Below are 10,523 nucleotides of genomic sequence, written 5' to 3' on the forward strand. Positions count from 1 at the left end.
AAAGTGAACACAGGGCCTCCACTCCACTTTATTATTGCAGGGCATTCAGCTGTCACTTCCTTACAAAAATAGTCTCTTCAGCCCTCGTTGCCCTGTACCCCGTTGCCCACCGCAGGTTTCCCTACCTACCCGCGTCCTGCCTGCCATCAAAAAGCAATTATTCGGAGCGTATGGCGAGAAAAAAATAATCAAACATCAGGTTTCAATAAAAATTGTGAGGTAGATGCTCGTCTTGACTCCAGTCGTTATTGTTTGTACACCCGGGGTAGACCTCGGTGGTTGTAGACCCTGGCTGGTGGTGTTGACCGCGGTGTTGACACTGGCTGACAGTGACACACCAGGTTGTTGTTGACTGGCAGGTGCTTGTCGCTGGTGTGTCAGCGGTGTGTGTTTGACAAGCCACATGGCAGGTAATTATTTGTCATTGTCCCTGACAGCGGGCGATGCAGGGGATGACGGGAGGGAGGGTGCTGAGGACACCACGTGACGTATCACGTGTCGTACGTGTGGACTCGAGGGTTTAGGCAACGAGTCGTTTGCGAACTGAATACAAACATGTCGGCTGCCTGTCGTCTAGAATCTCTCTAACAGGTGAGCCATTCATCCTTTCAGAAATATGATAAAAATTGTTTTAACACATTACACGGCAATTTATCTTGCACTCATTGTCTAACAGAGAGAGAGAGAAAATACAGGTTTTAATTACAGAAGGCATAGGTAATTACACCAGCATCCTCCTCCACGTGCCAATATTCTTTAACCTTTAACCTGTTGCTTCCAGCGAATGTCACTGAGTACAAAAGAGAGAGATCTGCTCTAACATCAACCACACATCGCCGTGTGATGATGGAGAAAAGGATGATGCCACCCCGACTGTCCATCATGATGGCTAGGCAGAGTAATAGGTGTGTTGTTGTTGTTGTTGTTGTTGTTGTTGTTGTTGTTGTTGTTGTTGTTGTTGTTTGCCATCCTAAAAACATCTGAGAGGTGAGCACGCGGTGTAATACGATGATTGAGTTCAAACGCTAAATATATTTTATGCTCGTAGTTTAAAAGTAAAGAAACTAAATCTTTAGAAAATAAAGAAGAAAAAGATAATAAAAACACTAGGAAAAGATTCCAAAATTCATGTTTAGTGACAAAATGCTATTACCATCATCGGAAACAAATCCTACAATTATTTGAATGTTTGATGGGTGGGATAGCCGGGTCTTGAACACAGGGAAGATTATCTGCGACAAGGACAGGCGTGTTTACGGCAGCAGACAAGACCACGTGACTGTAACTACACCAATAATCGTGGTGAAACCATTAACGACAAGAGTGACTGATGCTCACCATGTTTGTTTTCTCCACCTCAGACTCTTGCTTACCTTGGACCTGCTCATTGAAGTGACTCGCTCTACCTTGGGGTTACAAGGTTCAGTCAGTGACAAGTTACAGGGTTCAGTGAGATTTTAGTGGCAACCCTATTTTTTTTTTTAGCAGCAAATAATTGTTATGCTCGACTCCCAAGTAAATTTTAGGGAAAATTAAGCAAGAAAGGTTTATAAACTTTGCTGACGAAGTCCTGAGGAAGAGGAGGAAAGTGTAGGAGTAGGGTGCTGTTGGGTTTAATGTGAGTTCATCCCTGGGGCAATTGTTACATGAGGATGATTGTCTGTGCTCCCAGCGGACCCTGCCAACCACGAATTATCAGCTGATACCCAATGCTGTCGACTGACGTCCATGACTCTCAGCTGATGGCCACGCCTCTTACATGACGTTCACGCCCCTCAGCTGACGCCCAGTGTTATCAACTGATGACCACGCCTCTAGTAACCAGTGCTGTCACCTGGTGACCACAGCTATGGTGATGACCACGCCTCCTTGGCGCCGCTGGTGTCCAGTGTTCTCTCAGCTGATGTCCACGCCCTTTGGCCTCTCCACCCGCCTGCCACTGCTGACAAGAAGACCACGTAACGAATCACATTCTCTGAAGGAATGAACTACAGTCACGACAGTCACGTGACCAGCAGACACTCTCACAACCAGGTCACGCGTCACCTGGGAAGACCTCGGGAAGACCTCGTCCAGAAGCGAACCGACCTCGCAGGATCTGTGTGTGTGTGTGGTGTTGCTTGGTTTTTGCGAACAAACTGCCGTCCACGTCTCCTGCCTCGATGCTGTGGCCTGGTTCCGCGAGCAGGTCTTTCCGGCCCTCGTGCAAACAGCGTCAGGAGGTGACGTACGCCGTGACGTCTTCCTGTGAACCTAACGCCCTCGGTCTAATCACTTTGGACGAGCGCTCGGGGTCACTGGAGCCGGGAGTGTGTTATTAATAAGTTTATTCGCACTTAGTCACTGTTGTGTGTCGAGCTACGCCTGGCTGCTGCGTGTTATCAGGTCTGCCGATGCCTGGGGCCACCGCCTCTCCTCCCGTCTGCTCGCGATCTCCGTCGAAAGTCGAGCAATTGATGACTAGTCACGTCTTAGCGCTTTATGTGAGTCCAGTCAAAAATGTTATTATTGTTATTGTATTTGTATCTTTGGGCGAATGAGTGAGTCGAGCGAGTAAACAAACAAACGACTCAAAGAAAGGTAAAGGAAATAAAGAATGAATAAAAGTAAGAAACAACGAATACAGAGTGCTTTTCCCCAGTACCACCTGGGATCGTGACTTACATACATACAGGCGCTAGAGGACAATCGGTTTTAAGATAGTCATCAAATCCACATTCACGATCACGAAGAAGGCCAAGGACGGTTAGTCCTGTCGTGGGGACAGGTGTCATAGTCAGAAACAGGTATACCGGAGTCGAGATACGAACCCACCAACACCTGATTGTCACTATCGTCGTGATAGCTATAGCTACTGCGCCAACCTCCGTCCTAACAGGAAGAATAAGAATGAATGAACAAACAATGGAGAAGGTCGTTGGCCTACTTCAAGTTCGTCCTGACATTAAAGACCACAGAGCTGTTTAACCATGTCCTAACAAAATCAGTTTTCAATTAATTAACATTTGTTATTGTCGTTTGCGAACGGTACAGGTTATATTTTATTTTTAGAAGGATAGACATCTATAAATAAAGAATAGAAAATTGTCACAAGTAATAAATAAACATTGTTTTCCTTCAATCTGTCAGAATGTCGGCTCCTTTACACATCTACCCCACTTCTTCACTCTGTACTTCCTGCTCCCATCCGTGTGTGAGACTTGATTCACGGCCGCCGGCTGCTCATCTCAACCGCGACCGTTCCGCGTGGCTGCCTTCATCCCACTCTCTTCCTTCTGTGAGTCCCATTGTTGCACACACACCAGGTGTACACTTGTGTGTAGGTAACTCTCCCTGTGTCCCACATCCCGACATGGATGTCAAAGGTCGAGATGATATCGACAGTAAGTGCACGGCGTGGTGTTCTGTGGAAACTTCACATTAAAGTCTGTACTGTGACTGTACACACAGTTAAAGTGTGTCTGGCAATGTGGACTTGCAGTTCACAGCACACCATTCCATTAAACACTGACCAGGAATGCACTCGGGTGCTCCAAGGAGAGAGACGGAGGGAGGGAGAAATGCGATTGAGGAGATTGCAGTGAAGTTCACTCACGTCGAGATTCTTGCGACATGAGAAAGAAGTGCGCTGCTCATGTTGCAGGAATGCGCGCGCAGCTTATTTGTTTTCTTCACCCACTGGACAAAAACACCTTCTTTGGCTTTCATGGGAGGAATTCCTGGCTTCTGACAGTCAGTGGAGTGGAGGATGGGCGTAGAGTTGGTCAGTAAAACAAGAGTGTGTGTGAGTGTGTGTGTGTGAGTGTGTGTGTGTGAGTGTGTGTGTGAGTGTGCGTGTGTGAGTGAGCGTGTGAGTGCTGTAAGTGCGTGTTTGTTACACTCTTCCTCCTGTATATTGAAGTGAGTGCCAAGCCTCGGCGTGGATTTTTCTATCTAAAATTAAAAAAAAAAGGTTTGTGACAGCCCATTTCTGGTGCCATGTACAAAATAAATTGAAAGGTGTGCAAGTCTGTAGACAGTTCATCGCCCCTCCTGACTGCAGTCATCTACTCTCCGTCTACACACCTTGTTCCTGGGTAGATCGCATTGTCCTTCTTCTGCTACTTCTTTGAACTGTGACACTGACTCATGATTGGCTCAACTGTGTGAGTTGAGTAAGGGTTGGGGTGTGAAAGAGAGAGTGAGGGAGAGATAAAGAGATGGACTGTACCTAGCCACGTGATGTTAGCGAGGAGGGTCTGAGACCAGGTCATGCTCCCAGGATGGTGTGTGGAGCTGAGTGCTTTCAAACTTCCATGGTCAAACACACACATGTGAATTTTAATTCTGAGGTCAGCTGAAAATATGATAATAAATATCTAAAACTCATTGACCACATTATTCTGTGATGTCTCATAAGGGTACACACACATCGCAAACCCCAACAAACAGAATGACAAGAGATTGTCGCTAGTACCTGTACAATGTCTGTGTGATGCTCACCTTTTCGCATCATCTTGTTGACCACCTTAATTCCACCCCCCTCCCGTCCAAAGCCCACCACCAGCCCCCTCAGCAGACACACGCGTTACTAATGGGGGGACTCGTGTCAGTACCAGAGACAGGTCGCAGTCAAACAACAGCACCTGTCGCTTCTGTACCTCACCTCCAAACCGCCACACCCACCCTCACCTAAACCAACTCTCCCCCACTTCCCCTCCCCTTACAAACTTACACAATTCCCAACAAGAAGTTTGCGAGGTTGATTGAGGAGACGAGGCTTAGAGAGAGGACCTTACAGCACCAGCAGAGAACAACTAGAGAAAGGACTTGTGACATCTGAAGGTTGTCCTCACCTTCTCTCAACTCATCAAACTGTTTGCACTGGATCCCTTGACACATTATCCAACACAATAACCTGACATTCGTGTTCAACGCCAAATGTTTGCTCGAAGGTTGAGTCAGGTAGTTGAGGACCTGTGACCTGTGACCTGTGACCTGAACATGACTTTGGCGGCGACCAGCAGCAAACCAACAACAGCAACTCAGTCTGACATTTAAAATGAATGATGGAGTTGTTTTTTAATTGATGGAACGATACAAACTCAGTTTACTTCTTTCGTTTATTATCTCCACATTGTAATATCTTAACAAAAGAACAGTGTGACAGACATCTGTTGTCGGTCTAGTCAGTGCTGGCCACTCACGACTCACTTGAACCAGTTCGACACCCGCAGTGGAAACATTTTCATCAAAACTTGTTTCTTGCAATGATCGAAATCCATTCATTTGGAGGAGAAGGAAGAGACGACAGTGCAAATGTTGCCCTTGAGACTAAAACATTCACTTTTCTAAAACAGCATTCCCTAGTATCTATCTCATTCATTTATTCGCCATCCAGCCATCTGTTCCTTCATTTCTTCATTCCGTTCATTCAACAGCTCGTGTGTCTCAGCGGAAGGTGAAGTCGGCCTCATGGCAGGACCTGCGGGCAGCACCATAGGAGGGTTGGCGATAGCACGTGATTACATTTCGCCCGACAAATCACACCACTGTTGGCGATAACTCCTGGCCAGGCCACGTGACCAAGATGCCACTGCCTGTGTCACGCGCGTGCTCGTGACAACGACACCACCTAGGCAACGCCCGACGGTCGACGTCCACGCCCTCTGGTGAAGATTCCCTTGGTTATCATTCTTTGTCCGTTAACCTACGTTGCCAGGTCCAGGAGGTGAGGTGGGATGGACTGGGCGGACGTCTTCCCCACGTCCTCGCTACGTCATGGCAACGGCCCTCAGCACCTGGAGCACTGCCTGCACGCTGGCGCCATCTGTCGACACCAGGACCGTTGTTTACATCGTAGAGGCAGGAATTGCAAATGGTTGGCAAGCAGTCTGGATGCCGGCAAATGAGGATGACACCTGGGCTGCAACAGCTTCTACAGACTCCAGGTGGACGTAAAGGTGTTCAGTGCCAGGATCTCTTCCTGTCAGATGGGCGGACATTTCCAGACCATTGGCTGCAGGCGTTGCTATAGCAACTATGTTTACCCCTTTCCCTAAACATCTTCTCTAGCTCCACTCTCACTCAAGTTCTCCCCATCTTTCTCTCTCCCAGTCACCCACCATCTTCCTTCTAAAAACTCACGGTAGAGTATTCCCCACTCTCATTCCCCAAACCTAATGTAGTGGGCATGCGCAGACAGTGTTTCCTTTCGAGAATGTGATAATGTAGAAACTTAACTACCATCATTTAATGCCTTTCGTCACTGAAAACTAATTAAACTATTATCCTAAATTATGCGGGAGTCTAACGACCATAACATCTGCCATGACTGCAGCAACTTGTGTGTAGGATGTGAGATGTTACACCTCTACCCTTGACCTACCTTCACCTGGTAATTACAGGTGCGCGTGGCACGCAGTACATCAGCTGGCAGTCAGACAGGTATCAGTGTATAGGGCTAGGTATGGACGACACAAAGCCACCCTGTATCCTCTGTTTAGTAACACACACACCACAACCATCCACAGAAAGGTGTTTGTTTGTTTGTTTGTTTGTTTGTTTGTTTGTTTGTTTGTTTGTTTGTTTGTTTGTTTGTTTGTTTGAGGGTCGTGAATGTCAAGCTTTAGTTCCAGATTCAATCCGTTCAATAAGCTCGTGTGACTCTCCACTAAGTCGCATAGTGTGCAGCTGGCTTTACACCTCAGCCTGCGATGAGTCTGTGAGCAACTCAGGACATGAGTACAGCTAGGTCACGTGGTACTGAGCGCAGATAACGGAGACACTGCTAGGCGAGGAGACGGTGATAAACGATGATGGGTTGCACATCGAGGGATGGGGATGAGTGGTGGAGAGGGGAACCTCGAGGGTGTCAGGATATGTGTGATGGGGGCAGGATGGGGATTGGAGAGAGAGATGATAGGAGATGAGTTGAATCATCACTTTACACATCATCTCCGGACTTGCAATCGTTGGACTTCACGATTTGTCAACTTGACAATGACACAAACGCGATACGCGTGCAGGTAGTCGGGACACAAACCCTCGAGGAGCAGCTTCACTCTGATTGTCACAACTTATCTGGAAACACTAATTTTTGTTGGGTAACTGAAAAGGAAGGAGACTCCCCACCACACTGTGCATGAGGCATCAGTATAATAAACATTACGAAGAGGTCGAACCGTGTCATGCTGTACCTCAGTGTCTGTTCACTGAACCGTGACACGTGTGTCAAAGAACCTGGAGGTTCCATCTGACCCTAAACAAATGTTCCCTTCTAACATGTATTATTACCCTGGGCTTGACATTGGTGTCATTATAACGAAAGTGTAATTTGTTTACTCTCTAATTATGCAGGTAACATACATTTTCATGCCAGCAGCAAAGCATGTTTATGTGGTGACGTGTAGATGTAAACAACTCCAGTCCTCAAACCTCCTGGCACCTGTCTCCTCCTGGCTCCCAGACTCTACCTGTGGGAGGTTCTTTCTCTCCTCCATGTAATTTCCGTGAAACTCGTTTTGCAACTGTCAGTGTTGTTGCCGAGGGCAGTTGTGACATCCTCCCGCTGCACCGATAAAGCCGTGCAGGGGGCGCTACATGTAGGGGGACAGGGAGGCAATTACACTCAGGTAGCAATGTCCTGCGCACTTGGCGGCGCGGCATGCAACAGGCGCCAGGTGAGTGTCAACAGGTGCAGTTTGCTTACAAGAGGAAGACGCCGATGCCAGGGATATGATAATTAGCACAGGGGGCGCTGAGTATGCCTGGTAACTGATAAATCCTCTCCCCCGTCTCTCTGCTTGTCAGGTGCAAACCGCCGGCTCCTCAAAGTTTGCTAGAAAATTGCTTCGAGGTCCAGGGAAGACCGCAGTTTGTTCTTGTGTGTCAGCTTGGTGGTGACTGTGGCTCATTAGCACACAGTTGTAGAGTTATTATCTACCTGCCACCCTCACCATCCTGACATGGCGCAGTATCAGACGAGGAGAGTGATATTTGATGGGGTTGGGGTACGTGGAGGGAGCAGCGACAATAAGGACAAACCAGAATGTATTGTGTGAGGTCTGAGTGGAAACAAAAACTTTCACCAACACCAGGAACATGACATCGAGGTTGGCAGATGAAGAACATAAAAGAAAAATAAACACTAAACAAATTCAAGAAACAGATGGACGATGACCGTCATTGAAGTCCAACCAATGAAGATCGACGAATCCCGTTGTGATAACGGAAGGACGGAGTCGACGATCTCCTTGCAAGTGATGACAGAAGTCCAAGAGCACGGAAGGCATAAAAAGGAAAGACAGAAGAAGCTAGTGATAAAATCTGACATGCAATAAAGTAAACATATCCACGTGGAGAAACACGATGATGTAGAGAGGAGTCAAGCCTGGCGTCCTCAGGTCAAAGGGCATCACTCTCGTCATGTCGTGTAAGCTTCAGACGCCACTGAAGCAAAGTCACGTGAGGAGAACTAAATCACGTGAGGAGTCGGCAGAGGAGAGAGAAGCAGAAGTTGTTGTTTTTGTTTTTTTTTTTTGATGGATTTGTGTGAAACTAGGAAACACACGAGACCTCGATACGCATCAGCATGTGCCTGGCACTTCTCCCCCAACCTCCACATTCCTCCACACGGTCACATTCCTTCAGTTCTAGTTGCCTGCCAGTGGATGGGGTGAGGGGAGGGGAGGGGAGGGTCAAGAGAAAGCTGCACTCTTGAAAGGGAACGACAGAGTTAAAGACTACCCCGAGTGCAAAGTTTTTTTAAACAAGGATTGTCTGTAGGTTATTACAAGATAATTATTCTAAGCTCGCGGGGAAACCAGTTTTAAAGAACTGAAGCTCCCATCCGATCTTGGGATCAAAAGATCAAACATGCCACGTGACTGTAACGTCTTTCGTGACGTCACAAAGTAGACTCTGTTATACCTACAGTAACGCGCGCTTGAAATTCTCGTCACGAATACTTTGTATGTCATTGCGTGGTCACGTGGTCATCTTTATAGGGCTACACCCTGCCCCGTGATATTGCAATCAATTAACGATCTTTTCCGGAATTTCAAATGTTCACAAATCATCTTTGATTAGAAATAAACGACAATCATTGAATTTCGTCTCGGGGTCTAGTTCGCCTTTAAGCATGTCCCCCTGCTGTAGTCGATATGTTATTTCATGGAGGGGGGATCCTCATACACAAGCTCTACCTAAGCACAATAAAGAACGTAAATTACTTTTATCGACGTTCACGTCACCACTTGTCAGTGGAGCTCAGTTCCACCATGGCAGCTGCTTACAGCCCTCGTCAGCCCGACGATGAGGAGAACCGACGTGAGGCCGCATTCTATTCCTGGGCTTCCTGGGGATGACTTTTTTTTCTTGCTACCAAGCACAATCCAGCTTTTTCTTTTTACGGTAAACATGGCTGAAATCCTCCTCCTGGTACTGCTTCCCTCCCAGTTTATTGGCCTTCCACCGCGTGTCACGTGACATGACGTTGACGAGCTCCGCGCCTGCGCACTACTCACGTCCTCACCACTGCACTCGTTCAACATCGTTGAGGAGAGCGCTGACATGATGACAAGTGGTCGGTGCACTGGATTCTTCTCAGTGTGACGTCGCTGTGAGTGTCTTTCCAGAATGTTTTCAAGTTTCCATCTCCTCTTCCTCCCCGTTATCAGCGCGGAAAGTCTGGTGGAGGGTGGAGAGGGAGTGCAACAGAGACGACAGAGGAGGGAAAAAACTAAGTTTAGACAAATTCCAGTGCGCTTACCTCGGCAAAAACATTTTTTTTCCTTTAAATCTTTTCCGTTGATGTTGGATGTCGAGCCTACTTCGTGTCCGCTTACGATGTTGAGTAAACAAGTTTTTATGACACGTAAGCTTATCTCACTGTGGGTGGGCGTGTTTGTTTGTTTGTTGTCAAGCAATATTTATCGCTCGGCTACGATTGAACGATATTTGGTACAACATCAAGGCTGCCGTCAGAAGATGAAGTTTCTAACGACTAAAAGAAAAAAACATCACAGAGTGAATCTGCTTTAGTGGACTGAAACACCGAGAGCATGTGTGCGAGAGTGTATGAAATTATGGAATTGTGTTTATTTTGTAACGTGTTGTAACGTATTTATTTTCTGACGTGGATATCTGATAGATGTGTGTAGTATAGAGTAAGTGGAGGTGAGTGGAGGATACGCGGAGGAAATGATTTACACACAAACTTTCTGACAAAGAGATGGTCAACAGGTGTAAAATGAAGTTAAGGCTGCGACTACTACTTCAGAGCGAATAAAGATATTTTTGTTTTTATTCTTTTGTTTCCTTTTTGTGCGTGGGGAAGGAGTGGGAGGGGCTTTCAGGGTGAAGGCCATCGTTGGCAGAATCATCTACTGTTTCTACAGCATCCTCCCCACCACAGCTACACTGCTGCAGCAACTACATCACAACAGTTGTCTGTAGCCGGTGCTGCTACTCTCAGCAAGTGAACACCAAGCGCGGGACTGGAATGTTCTGTGTGGCGAAGATTAAAAGGTTTTTTTTCCTAG

The 10,523-nt window shown here is 47.0% G+C and overlaps 1 long non-coding RNA gene across 2 annotated transcripts; it reads left to right on the plus strand.

Annotated features, from left to right (window-relative positions):
• The first annotated feature begins 298 nt into the window (after window positions 1-298).
• Window positions 299-3,413, plus strand: LOC112566540. Of its 2 annotated transcripts, none has more exons than XR_003099626.1 (3): window positions 299-591; window positions 1,673-2,483; window positions 3,130-3,413. It is a non-coding gene; the product is annotated as an uncharacterized LOC112566540 (long non-coding RNA). The 2 variants fall into 2 exon arrangements; XR_003099625.1 differs by lacking the exon at window positions 299-591 and adding an exon at window positions 786-905.
• The last annotated feature ends 7,110 nt before the right edge of the window (window positions 3,414-10,523 follow it).

The sequence above is a fragment of the Pomacea canaliculata genome, linkage group LG6 (assembly GCF_003073045.1).
Source record: "Pomacea canaliculata isolate SZHN2017 linkage group LG6, ASM307304v1, whole genome shotgun sequence".
NCBI classification, from domain to species: domain Eukaryota; kingdom Metazoa; phylum Mollusca; class Gastropoda; order Architaenioglossa; family Ampullariidae; genus Pomacea; species Pomacea canaliculata.